The following is a 13,848-nucleotide window of genomic DNA, read 5'->3' on the forward strand; positions in this document are numbered from 1 at the left end:
GTGACTGCAAACAAGAATACAATGTCCAATAATAAGAATGGGGAAAAAAAAAAAAAGAAAAAAAAATAAGAACAGGTAGTCTCCAACAGCACACAGTCACACGGGTGAACCGAGAACAGTCAGCTGAGGTGGGGAAACTGGCACCCCCTAGTTCTATTGATTTTGGCAGTGTGTTAATTAAATAAAACCAGCCCTGCAGATCAGAGTCAGGAGGGCATCCTACAGAGGGGAAACGGAGTAGGCAGTGACAAAGAAAGCTGTTTCCTAAATTGAAAATGGCCTTTGGATCAGGTGTGGGTTTCCCAGGTTGTTCAGTTTGCAATAAACTCAGTTTAATGTCCAGTTAACAGTAGCTATGGTGATAAGCTACAATAACACACTAACACACACACACAAACACACACACACACATACACACACACATGCAGAAACACAGCAAACATTATTGTGCTACTCAGTTCCACCCAGAAACCCTGCCTAGGACATAAGCCTGTAGACAGCTTAGGGCAACTGGGTGCATGAAGGGCTTGAAGCCTTCTTACCCAGTTTTCAGTGAGATGGCCTGGAGGACCAGAAAGGAAGTAGTTTCTCCACTAGGTACTGCTCGCTGACTTTGTCCTGACACTTGGGAAAACACAATAAGAGGCACCTTCTCCCAGGTGCCAGTAAGTGCTTAAAATGAAGCACAGGTGAAGAGCTGGGCCGGCCATTCTTGGGATAGGAGGCAGGTGAACCTTAGGCTCCAGTGCAGAGCAACCATGGAGTGGAGCTTGTCGCTGCTGGGGATACGTCGGTGGCAGGCCCCGCTAGTGGCTGTGGCACAGGTGAGGAACTGGCTTTGGGGTCTTTGTCTGCTTCCCATCACACCCCCAGGTCTGGACTGGGCTTTGGTCTGTTTACCCTGTTGGCCTTCCTGGCTGGCTAAGAAAATGACCGGGTGCTGTCACCATCACAGGATACAGGGAGCTGATGGGAAGGGCTAGGCATGTGACTTGGTGTCACTTGGGTGAAACCTACCATCACCCACTCCCCTAGCTCCCACCCCAGCTTCCACAGAAAACCTCTTGTGCCAGGACCTGACTTAATCCCACCAGACTCCTTGGTCATCCCCAGCACCAAAAGGCTGAGCAAGGAGCCAACTGCCCCCTTTAAACTCTTTAGTATTAAGTGTTAATGATTAAATGGGGTTCCTCCATTAACCCCGAGCAGGCCTTTGTCTCCTGACCAAGGGAGAATCTCCTGCTTTGAAATGCCACATAAAAATGATAAATGTCCCCTTTTTCCCTCCCAGGGTCGCTAGGTCCCAGTATTCTTTTAACATTTGAGAAGGCAACACAGGATACACCCTGTTTAAACACAAAAGCACTAGGCCAGTCTGGGCTGGGCTGTGCAGTGAGGCCAGGGTGGACCCCCACCCCCACCCCAGGAGAGAAGTACATGCCAGCCACAGGGACTCTGGGACAGTGAAGGGAGCCCAGAAAATCACTGCAGTGTCGGGGCTAAGAGCATGGATCTTTCAGTAAACCGGGTGAAGCCTCAAGCTGCAAAGCTCAACTGTGAGACCAGGAGAAGAGATGAGGGCACTAATTGTCGGTCCAGCAAGCTCTTCACAGTGTGGGATGGTCCCAGCACCAGCCTACCAAGTCTTTCCTTGGCTCCTTAGGAGTACAGAGCCTTACCACCTGGTGGCATAGGACTGTAATCCCAGTTGCTAGGGAAACCAAAGCAGGAGAGTTACAAGTTCAAGGCCCCTGGCATCTGAGGGAGACCTATCTCAAATTAAAAATGACTGAGGGCAAGGAGGGGGATGAATCTTGGTGGTGCACCAGGTGCCTAGCATTGCTTGAGGCAAAGGCTCAGTCTCCAGTGAAGGAAGGGAAGGAAGAAGGGGAAAGGAAAGAGAGAATGCAATGAAGGAAAAATAGAACTAAAGAAAAAGAGGGAAGAAATGGAGGGCGCAGTGGGGTGGGATGACACACACACACACACACACACACACACACACACACGAGGGTGGAGAGTGAGAAGGAGAGAGAGCAGAGGAGTAAGGGAGCAAGAGAGAACAAGAGAAAGAGAGAGAGAGAGAGAGAGAGAGAGAGAGAGAGAGAGAGAGAGAGAGAGAGAGAATAGTGTGTAACTGCTAATTTAATTCTCAAGAGATTTTGGAAGCCTAGGCTACAAGAGGCACCAACCCAGCCACCCACTCAGAACCTTTTCTAGCAGAGCTTGTAATAACCAGAGCCAGTATCCTGAAGGCCTGAACCACGTCTAGCTGAGCTAGAGCACTGGGAAGCACCCTTATCCAGAGAATAGCATCAGCTACCACTGCCTCCCATGTCAGTCTCCTCGCCACTCCGGCTCCAGGAAGAAGGGCAGAGCTGAAGGGCCCCAGCTCTCTCTGCACCCACAGCCCTCAAGTCCTCTGCGACACCAGGAAAGGGTTAATGTAGGGCTTTGTCACCGCATAAATCTGTATTTATCTGCTGCAAAGTAAGCTATTTAGGGTTCTGATTTACTATCCTTGGTTTTCATAAAAGTCAGTCATTCCCAGTAAAAGAATGTGGGTTAGATTTATAGGATCTGAGTTAGCGTTTAAAGCCCAAAGCTGCCCCATGACTCACCCTCCATAATGTTTTTGCTCTAGTTCAGAGATATTCGTGTGCAAAGAGAAAGATTCAGATCTCTGCCCTGAAAAATAAGACTTTTCGGGGGAACTAATTATAATGGCGTCAATTGTACTACGCTTGTAAACTTGCAGTCAGCAGGCCCCCCTGGAGCCTGTTTTCCAAGGGTTTTATTCCATAATAAAATGTGCTCTGGTTTGCAGCTTGGCATATAAGGCCTCTGCTGGTATGAGCGAATGTTTTTTCCCTACCAAATTATTAGAAATAAACAGCCCACCAGTGGAAAGGCAAAAAAAAAAAAAAAAAGAAAGAAAAAAAAAAGAAAAAGAAAAAAAGAAAAAAAATATAAGAAGGAAAATAAATCTTGGAATGTTTGCAGTTAGTGATGTTAATAGAGTCTGTGAATTAGCTGCACAGTCCAACTGGCTACATGGAGCCAACCTGGTATTTTTATTTTCATTTCAGTTTGTGTTTTGCCAGTGTGAAATGGGGTCAAGGCAAGACAGCATGGAAAAAGACTTTGATGTCCCTTTGAAAAATATTTGGTACTGTGACTTCATGGTATTTAGTGTCCTTCTCCCTCCCCCCCCCCCCCCCCCCCCCGCCTCCCCGGCCCTCCCTCCCCGCCCCCATCCCCAGCCACCAGCTTGATGAACTGCCTGTCAGGCCCATGACCATCACACATAATAAAATATAGCCATCATCAACAAACCTCTCTCCAGCATCCTCCCCTCCCCCCAACAACTACGTCAGAACTGGAGGCAGAATGGCCCACAATGTAAAGTGAAAATGCCGATCAAGATAACCAAACAAGATAAGGAAAACAGGCCTGTAAACTTTCTCCAAAGCAAAGCTAAAGAGAAGGGGCCCAAGTGCAGGAGGAGGGGCGGGGCCGAGGTCATATGGATTGGGCTACTGGCCAGTCCAAATAGCCTGGGCTAGGAGGGCAAGGCTTGCCAGGGGGTTGCGAAACAGAACAATGCAACAGCCAGGTCAAGAAGAATGGCAGAGAGTGTTGGACCCAGGATGGATTCAAGCCTTCCTTCCTGGTGTTCCAGTTTTCATTCAGACGTTCTGTGGATAAGGGGGAAGACTTAAAGAGGAACAGAGCCGGAAAGTGTTTGGCTGCAGGCCTACAGTGGGTGGGTCAGATGAATGTGACGTGACTGAGACAGGTCAGGGAGCAGGTAAGGTGACTGCATAGACTGTATAGACTTGTGGCTACGTCTAGCCTGCTTGTATTTCAGTGTGTCTGGGCCTCTTCCTCAGCTCGCCTAACTCTTGCCTTCATGTGAGGCCTTGTGGTAGGTTTTTCCTCAGTGATGGACAAATCCAATGTCCACTGATGTCAGGGGGACAGAGAATGTGCACGCAGACTACTCTAGCACCCCAACTAGAAAAAACAACAACAGAATCTACACAAGACACCCTGAGACCAGGGTCTCAGCACAAAGGAGATTTATTTGCCCCAGGGGAACAAAGCTCAGGGGATAAGAAACAAAACCAGGAGACAGAGGATGAAGGAGAAGGGAGAAGGAAAAAGGCAGAGGGGGAAGAGATTATTTGTCTCAGAAAGACAGAGGATTGCCACTGGCTAGAGAAGAGACAGATGTGGTCCATAGGCAGGCTATAAAAGAAAAAAGGGAAACCCTGTGTTAGGTCGAGTTTGTTTGTGTTGATTGGGCACGAGAGCCAAAGGAGACCAGAGGGAGCTTTTGATTGTTGGACTTCAGTACTTTGATGGCTGGACCTTGGTGGTCAACCTCAGGAGGAGAAAGTGGCCAAATAAGGAAACGGCCCTTGGTGGCTAGCTAGAGGAATGTAATCTAACGGTTTTTACGAAGAAGAGGGAGAGGGGGAAGAACCCGGCCTGCCAGAGCCATGTTTGCCATGCTTGGGCCTGCTGCAGCCCTACAAGAGCAGCAGATGAGGGTTCTGTGTGACTCCGGGAAAGCAGGAGAGGCTTTGGGGAGGAGGTGAGATTCCCACAGCTCCTGAAGACTCAGCAGGGGTTTGACAGCTAGAGGAGAGGAGCCAGAATTAACTGAGGAAGAAAGAAGAACGAATGGACATGTTTAGAAGCAGGCTGTTGGCCTATTCTGGAAGAAGCCAACGACACCCTGGACTCCTCGTAGGAAGGTATGAGGGATGAACAGGGCAGGCTGGGACTGTGGTTAGGGAGAGATAAGCCTGCAAAGTAGCTGATGACTCTAGACTCAATCCTGCCACTACTGGGGGGTCTTCCTTGGCACTCAGATCAGAATGAATGCCCTTACTGATGGTTCCAGGCTTTGGCCCCCTTTTTTCCCTATTAGGGCACTTCTTACCCTACAGCACAGTGCCATGCAGTCTTCCCTATGTGACCACGAGCCCCTGAGAGTTTTGTTCACTAATCTAACATGCTAAATCCAGAGCACAGTAGGCCTGCAAGGTGTAGGATGAGTAAAGTTATTAATGTGTTTGTGGCAACAAACTGAAGAGCTGTAAGATCTATAGCAGATGAGAGAAAGCTTGGAGCCAAAGCTTAGCCCTTAGGTCTGAGGGTAGAGTAGGGAGGACCAGGAAGCCGTGGTCCAGGGTCAGACAGTGAAGGCTTAGGTTTTGTTGGATGTGAATACAAAAGGATGAGGGGGAGGGTTCAGGAGTGGGGCTTGGGGAGAGCTATGACAGCGCCCAAATAGTTCAGGCATGATGGTGACAGATGCTCACAGGGAAGGGGTGAGAGGCTTGGACTTGAAATTGCTGCATTCAAATGTTCCGTGCCTCTCCTAGTGGACCCATGGTAGAAACCTAGCCCAGGGCTGCACTCATTGTGCAGAGAGTGCACACAGAAAGCCTAGAGCAGAGCTGAAAGGTGGCCTGTTTTGGGGGAGAAGGAACACGAGACACTAAATCCAAACCCTTTTCCTGTGATCTCCATCTTCCTTGCCCATCGCAACAGAAATGTCTTTGGACTCACAGCGAGGCAGCCAGTGCTCCTCTGACCTTGTTCCTAAAGCAGCATAAATCAGGAGCTCATTAGGGATGTCAAAGTTGCCCTTTCCAAGTACATTGGGAAACAGCCCCGTCACCAGAAACCTTGAGCTTTGTGTCCCTTTGTGATGAATGCCCTGGACAGTGAACAGCCTGTCCTTCTACGGCCCTGTAAGTTAGCCCTTTTGCACTGATGCCCACTGTCCAGTGTGTGAGCATCATACGTAGCACTGTCTGCTTGTGAGTTGGAGCTGCTAGGGAGGGACTATCGGGGCTTAAGCAGAGGAGTCGATCCTCTGCTTTAGAGATGGCTGGGGAACAGAAGATGACAGGCAGATGAAACAAGGACAGGGCTGGGACGGAGGGAAGGGCAGAAGGCAGAGGTTATAAACTGGGAAAAGTTGGTCTCAACCCGAGCCTGGGAAGAGAGTGGGACTGAATGTGGGCATCATGAACTGGGGGACAAACCCTGCGTGGGACACACCTGGTTATTGCTAGGACTTCCACCTGGAGACCTAGCCAAGAAGAGCCTGGTGTTCTTGAGAGGTGGGTGGAGAGGGAGTGGAGGTCTTGGCTAAGATTTCCCCATGTGACTCAGAAGGCACACAGGAAAGACACCCAGATGGTCAACGATGCAGGAGACATTTGGTGTCAACATTCATTAAAGACAGTAAGTCCATCAAAACTACGTAGATTATAGCTCTTCACATCCACTGTGTGGTTAAAAAAAATTCAAAGCATGTACTGCTAAGGATGCAGGGGAACTCTCACCGCTGGGTGTATAGGAAATGGTACCCTCCCTCCAGAAAACATCCTTGTCGCTTTCTCAAAATAACATCGGTAGACTAGTCACAGGACCTGGCCACTCCATGTGTGGGCACGTTCCCAAGAGAAATGAAAGCAAGTATCCACACAAAATATCATGCACAGATGCTCACGGGAGCCTTATTCATAATAGGCCCCATCATAGAAATAACCCAAACGTCCAATCAGCTAATGGGTTAATTAAAAAGTGGTCCTGTCCCTTTGGCATACTGTGATTCAACCAGTAGAGTAAATGATGTGCTGATAAATGTTAACACATTAGCATTGGAAATGCTGCGCTATGTGGAAGAAGCCAGGCAAATGGCCATGTGCTGCATGATTCAATCGATATGGAAATGCCCAGAACAGGCAAATCCATAGAGACAGAAGGACTAGTGGTTGCTTAAACCTGGGAGGCAGCATTATGAGTAAAGGGTGAATACAGCAGTTATTAGTGATTGTTCCTGATAGGGTCTAAGCTCTGGGCATGCCCGGGAGATGGTTTCTAGTGGGTTAAATGAGGAAGACCTCAATATGGGCAGCATGTTTCACAAGCTAGCATCCCAGACTGCATAAAAGGGAGAGAGAGCTGAGCACCCGCCCTCTCCGTTCCCTGAGTGTGGGTACAATGAAAGCAGCTGCCTTGTGCTCCTGGGTCACCACAGTGTGTGGTACGCTCAGACTGAGCCAAAATAGGCCCTTCTTCCCTTAAGCTGCTCCTTGTTAGATATATTGTCACAACAACAAGAAGGAAAGCTAATACAGTGTTTCTTTGGGGTTGTAAATATGTTCACACTGACTGGCTGCAGAGATCCTCACACAGCTCTGTGAGTGGTCTGGAAACCCTGCACATGAGCATAGACTAAAATGAATTCCACACTGTGTGTTGTTATCCAAGGAAGCAGTGTTTAAAAGCATCATGCCACAGAGACCAGAAACCCATGATTTAGCAGGATTTTTCCAACTCCAAATGCATGCCACCTTCTCGGTTATATCAGACCCACAATGATGAAGGGCAGGAGACCCTCCTGGGAGTGTGTAAAATATATAGGTTCAGTGGAGATAGGTGGGATTCAAGATTTATGCCCTTAGCAGGCTTTCCAAATGAGTAGAGAAAGGGTAGTCTGGAGTGCAGGTGGGAAAACATGGCTGCTCTGCACAGCCCTTGAGCATCTCAGAGTCCCAACTGGGCACTCATGTGTTTAGAGGAAGTAGCTGCTTTGGAGCCCAAATGTTCTCTATGGGGCATTTTATAGTCTTTTGAGGTATGTATAGAGCAATGCTTCTCAACCTTCTAATGCTACGGCCCTTTAATGTCAGTCCCTCATGTTGTGGCGACCCCAACCGTAACAGTATTTTTGTGGTTACTTCGTAACTGTAATTTTGTTAGTGTTATTAGTAGTAATATAATTATCTGTGTTTTCTGATGGTCTTAGGCAAGCCCTGTCAATGGGTCATTTGACCCCATAAAGGGGTCTTGCCCCCTCAGGGTTGAAAATGGCTGGTATAGAATAAAAGGGGGGGAGAACCACAGAGGGAGGATGCTAGGGTGGAAAAGTGGGCTAGAGACCATCCGAGGGAGGAGTGTGGAGAAGAACGCAAAAGCCTTGTGGAAATGCCTCAAAAGAAGAGAGAGTAAACACTCCCACAGTAGCTGAGCCGTCCACCTGCCCTGGGTTTGCAGGGTACCCTGCTTCGTTGTGGAGTGTAATCCTTGAGAGAAAGAGTACACCGGTGAACCTGGGGTAACTTCGGCTCTCTGGGGCTTCTTTAATCTCAACAAGCTTGGAATTCACCCAGCGCTAGAGGTTAAGTTTCAGTCTTTTTGTGCTGTTACATCTTTGTTCCCTTTCCATTCTCCTTGAAGTGGAAATGATTGATGCTTAAGTAACTTCGCCTGTTGAGTAATATTTATTCAGACTCCAGGAGAACAAGATAGGGCTTAAAAACAGAGGTGAAAATTTTCCCCTTTGAACGGCTCAAGTTGAGCCTTTGAAAGTCAAGTGTATTCCCAGTTGCGCAGTGTAATAAAGATGGAGGAGCCAGCAGGCGAAAGGTCTCCCGCAGATGATCAATGTACATTGGTTAAGTGGGGGCTCAAACAGTCTCCTGAAGCCACCTGAGCTGAAGCCCCTGGCTATAAATATTGACTGAGTCCTGGATGGTTCTCAGAATATCTCACGTCTTTGGCTGAGCCTTTCAAGCCGAGAACTGGAGGGCTTGGTAAACACGTTTTTAAAGCCCCGAGAAACGGCTCTTGGATTCTAAACTCTCTTTAGATAACACCAGACCTCCTTCCTCGGAGTGAAGTGAAAACTGGCCAGGAAATTAAAGTGCCCTCAACACCAGTGGTGATGCAATTGTCCCCTGTGCGTGCATGGACCCTTCACAATTGTCAGCTCAGGCCTCCTGTGTACTAGTGGCCAGGACTCAAACCATAGAATTAGCACAGGACAGCATCGTTGGATCTCCGAGTCTGTATGTATACACAAGCATTCACATGAGTCTGAGTATGTAGAAGGCAGAGAACACGTTGTATGCCATCTGTCACCATCTACTTTTTATTCCCTTCTGGTTTTTTTCTTTTTGAGGCAAGGTGTCCCATCAGCCTGGAGCTCACCAATTAACCTGGATGGACAGCCTAGTGAGCCCTGTACCTACCTGTATCTACCACCCCCGTAATAGGATTATAAGTGTGTGCTCCTGTGCTCAGCTGTTTAAGGTGGCCTCTGGGCACACTCAGATCCTCTTGCTTGCACAAGTGCATCACTAGATGATCCCTCATCTCTGCCTGGCCTTAAGATCTATAGTTTCGCGCACAATGCCAGGGCGAAGTCATCTTTGCTAAGACACCCCACCAGCTGCTTGGGTAATCAGTGAAACTGAAGGCTGAAGATGAAGTACAGAAAGGAAACAGGGGAAGTTAGAATTTCCTTCTGTCTTGGATGGTGTGCTATCGCCAAGCATTTGCCTTGTGGGGAGGCAGCCCTCTCCTCTGATGGGGCATGTGGCGTGGAAGGAAGAGACAGAATCTACATGTGTGCCACACCCATTTCCTCACCCATGCCTCTTTCCCTAGCCCACAAAGGAAGAAAAGACCACCTATACTGAAAGGACCACCCACTCTCTGCCATCTGTGCCAGTGCATCAGGCCCAGTGAAAGAGGGAAGGAAGCTGAGAAACTTGTCCAGAGCCTCCACACGATGCAGGCAGAGTCGACGGCCACACTCTGCCAAGCCAGGGTAAACAAGTCCTTAATAGTTCCTGCCTCACAAATACGTCTGTCAGATATTGGGCCAGAAGGCTGAAGATGATGCTCCAACATTATAGAGAGTTTTGGGTGACTATTCAAGTAGCAAACTGTCTCTGTCATCTTCTCATTCGGAAAGCTAATAACCTGCACTCCTGGCATACTCAGGTAATCAATTTTATTCCTCCTCAAGTCTCTGATGGGATTTAAGACCAGACAGTTTAGTTTTACAATTAAGCTTAGTTGTTTAGGGGCTAAGATGTTTTTAGGTCTAGATAGATGTTTTAAGTTGATAATGATGAGATATGATAGATATTGATTTACATTCATAATTTTAGACTCACTAAGATAGGAAAGATATTTTCTTCAAGGCTGCCAAACATAAATAGCCAAAACACTAAGAATGTAACATTTATATAATTCCTGATTGTGCCATGGTTCTTCTTGCTATAAGTAGTTTATTGTACATATGTGTAGTAATGTAAGTGTATATGTAAAAATAAAATGTATTAAAAATAGAGCCTCCACTTGAAGACTTCAGTGTTGAGTAGTCTGGACAGTGCAAAGCAGAAGGACGTGGGGCCTATGAGCATGAGATGCACACTTCCTAAAACACGTTCTGCCTTTTATACATGTATAGTTCCCCCTCTGCCCCCAACTGCACCCTTTTCCTTTCTATGTTTTTAATAAGGTGCTCTTTGAAAACTATCACAACCATTTATTTGGAGCTAAACAATAAAGAACTTTTCTCTTTCTTTGGGCATGTGACATCAGCAGAACAGGAGAGACATTTCTTAGAAGCTAAAAGCAAGATAAGAGGTGGCCAGGTCCGTCCACAAGCCATCAGTTTCTGGCTCCTCATCCTCCACCCCGCCTCAGATAGGTTTTCTTTAATATTGAAGCATAGTTCAAGTAGTATACAGCCTACACTAAGTTGTGCACATCTCATCGAGTAGTCAGCGGCAGCCACCAATGGCTTTTAGGACATTGAGACAGTTGTGCTTGCGTTACTCCTATCTAACTTCAAACACGTCCATTGCCCTCGGAGGAAGTCCCTGCCCTTGTCCCACAGTCTCTCCACTCTCTGTGGCTCCCAGAATCTCAGCTACCCATTAACATCCCCGTCTCTCTGGACTGACGTCCAAGGCATTCACTACAGCTAGACCTATGCAGTATGAGCAATGTTTGGCTGATTCCTTGCACTCACACCTTCAAGGGTCTTTCATGCTATAACGGTATCAATATGCCACATTACTTAATGGCTAAATAACATGTCATTAATCGGGTGGTAAACATGTGTGCCTTTCCTACTTTCGGGATGATGGTCAATATTACTACTACTAGTGTCGGTGTGTGGCTCCCTGTGATATTTTTATTACAGAATTTTCACAGCATTCCTTAAAGCATACAAGTTCTGAGCAGACAAGATGCAAAAAATGTAGAGCTGGGCAAGTCTGATCAAGGGCTCCGGAGATACAGCTCAGTTAGTGAAGTGGTTGCTGCGCAAGCCCGAGGGCCTGAGTTCGGTTCCCAGAGCCCACATGAGAATCAAGGGGAGGCGGCAGGTATTGGCAATCCTAGGGCTGGGTAAGTAGAGGCTGACAGATCCCTGGGGCTCCCTGGCCAACCTGCCTAGCTTAATTAGCAAGCCTCAAGTCCCAGTGAAAGGCTCTATCTTAGGAGTCTAGGTGAGGGCAGTAGGGTGGCTCAGTGGGTAAAGACACTTGCTGCGAAGGCTGAGGACCTGAATTCAATGCCCAGGAATCACAAGGTAGAAGGAGAAAAGGGACGCCTGCAAGTTGCCCTCTGACCCCCACATATGTACATGGCAAGCATGCACCCATACACACACCTATAACTGCAAACAAATGAATACAGTAAAAATGAAGAATCCTTTCTCTCAAAAGGAATTTATCATTCTCTTCAAAATCAATCAATCAATCAATCAATCAATCAATCAGCACGTTGGAGAGAAGGCTCAGCGGTTAGGAGTGTGTACTACTCTTGTAGAGGGCTCAAGTTCAGTTCCTAGCACCCACATGAGGGAGCTCACAGTTGCTTATAGTTCCAGCCCCAGTGAGACCCAGGGCCTCCTGCATCCATGGGTACCTGCATTCAAGTGTATATAATGAAACACAGATGCACACATACATAAATAAATATATTTAAAATAAAATAATAAATCTTTAAAAAAAAAAAAAAAAAGGACCACACATCTTGCAGGTAGCAGGGCCAGGGTTCTGTCTGAACCCTGTCTCCATTTTGGGAGGAAGGAAAGTCAATGTGCACTGAGATGTCTGTCAATGATTTCTGTATTGGTCAGAACTTGCAAGGTTATGCTGCAGTAACAAAAATCCCCTGCCTTATTTTGTTGCAACAGCAGTTTCGATTTTGTTCACCTTCCAAGCTGCAAGGTGGCTACGTTCCTTTTGTCCTTTCACTCTGAGACACGTGTTGAGGGATCACCTCCTGTTTTCTCCAAAGGTGAAAAAAAAAAAAGTAAAAACACAAGAAGTGGAGCCCACTCATATAACTACGCTCGGAACTGCTCAGATACGGCTTCTGTGAGATCCATTCTCCTTCCATTGGCCTAAGCAAGTTACATGGCCAAATGCAAACAGGACAAAGAAGTGTGCTTGCCATCCCATCTCAGGGAGTGTGGGTAAGTGCACAGAAGGACATAGATGAAAACACTAACGCAATCAGACACAGCCTCAAGAATCCATGAGCGTTGGCTTTCTGCAAAGCTTTTTCTATTTCATAATCTCTACCCCCCCCCCACAGACACTAAAAATGCCCTGCAATTCCCTTGGGTAGGAGAAATGAGTACAATTTATGGCCTCGAGGAGTTGAGTAGGAAAGACCAGGGTCAATGACAGAAAAATGCTAATGACGGTAGCATTAAGAAAAAATGCATAGAGGAGAAAAATCTGCTGGTTACTTGGGGATGTGAGGGAACTGATCTAGTCAAGGACACTGGAGGAGCCCGAGCATCATGGCTGCCAAGCTAGGGAGAGCTGACGGTGCCCTGCCTTCCTTCCTGGGCCCACTACAATGCCTGGCTGTGAATCAGCATCAGCAACTGGGTCCTCATGCAGCTGTCCAGCATAAGTATGTGAAAGTATCCACTGTTAGGAGGGCAGGAGTCCATCATCTGGAGCTTCAAGGAGGCAGGGGAGGAGGCAGGGCTTGTAAGAGACTCAGCATGGCAGGGAGGTACACGATTACACCTCTGCTGTCCAGGACCTGCCAGTCTCCAGTTATGTACCCATGTTCCCATCTGTCAGATGGGTGCAGTGTGGCATAACGGTTCACATGGGTCTTGTTAGGGTGTGGCTAGATAGCAGGTGGGGGGGGGGTGTGCCTTTCAAAGATGCCCACGTAGAATTCTCATGATCTGTGAGTGTGGCCTTCCATAGCAAGCAGGACTTAGCAGATAGGATTAAGGCTCTTATTCTGGAAAGATTTTGCCGATGGGCCCCATGTCATCACAGTAGCCCCCAAAGAAAAAAACTTGAGTCAGATGCAGAGGTCAGAGTGACTAGAGGAAGAGACTATGAGCCAAGGGAGGCAGCCAGCTTCTAGATAGCAGAGAAGAAAAGACACACCCTCCCAGAGCGTAACCCTGCTGACTCCCCTGCCTTCCCTCCCATTCAGAAGCCATGCAGACCTGGCCGCAGTTTGACGTCAACATTCCTGACCTCCAGAACCATCGGACAGTAAACTATTGCTATCTTGGATACGTGACATTTGTGGTGATTTGTATTACATCAGCAACAGAAACCTAACGCACAGCTTGACATGAGGTCAGGTCAGCACGAGATGCCAGAGAAACGCAGCGTGCTGCTGACAGAAACGAAGCACTGGCCAGGCTCAGAGGCCAGTGGGGAAGGCGGGTGTGTCAGAGCACACCCCAACTGCTAAGTTCCGTGGATGCACCTCCATCCCAGGCCTCAAAGGTTAGTAAAATCCACAAGCAATTGATTGCTAGTAGTCACTGTTCTAGCCTTTACTGGTCCCCCAACACAGCATAGAAACACTACATTCCGTCCGTCCCCTCTCCTTCATCACTAAGGCTTTGGCTCTGCCTGGCTGCTCTTGGTCCTGGCATCATATGAAGCCCACTTAGCAAGCCTTTAACAATATCTTACCATGACTGGCCCCATCCTCAGAGAGTCAGCTTGGTCTGCAGTGTAG

The 13,848-nt window shown here is 47.7% G+C and overlaps 1 long non-coding RNA gene across 2 annotated transcripts; it reads left to right on the top strand.

Moving 5' to 3' along the window:
- Positions 1 to 689: 689 nt before the first annotated feature.
- Positions 690 to 13,604, top strand: LOC311590145. 2 transcript variants are annotated; one of them, XR_014776784.1, is made up of 4 exons: positions 690 to 824; positions 9,481 to 9,819; positions 11,033 to 11,238; positions 13,309 to 13,604. It is a non-coding gene; the product is annotated as an uncharacterized lncRNA (long non-coding RNA). The 2 variants fall into 2 exon arrangements; XR_014776785.1 differs by lacking the exon at positions 690 to 824 and adding an exon at positions 3,557 to 3,811.
- The last annotated feature ends 244 nt before the right edge of the window (positions 13,605 to 13,848 follow it).

The sequence above is a fragment of the Acomys minous genome (assembly GCF_964271855.1).
Source record: "Acomys minous genome assembly, chromosome: 2".
Lineage (NCBI taxonomy): Eukaryota > Metazoa > Chordata > Mammalia > Rodentia > Muridae > Acomys > Acomys minous.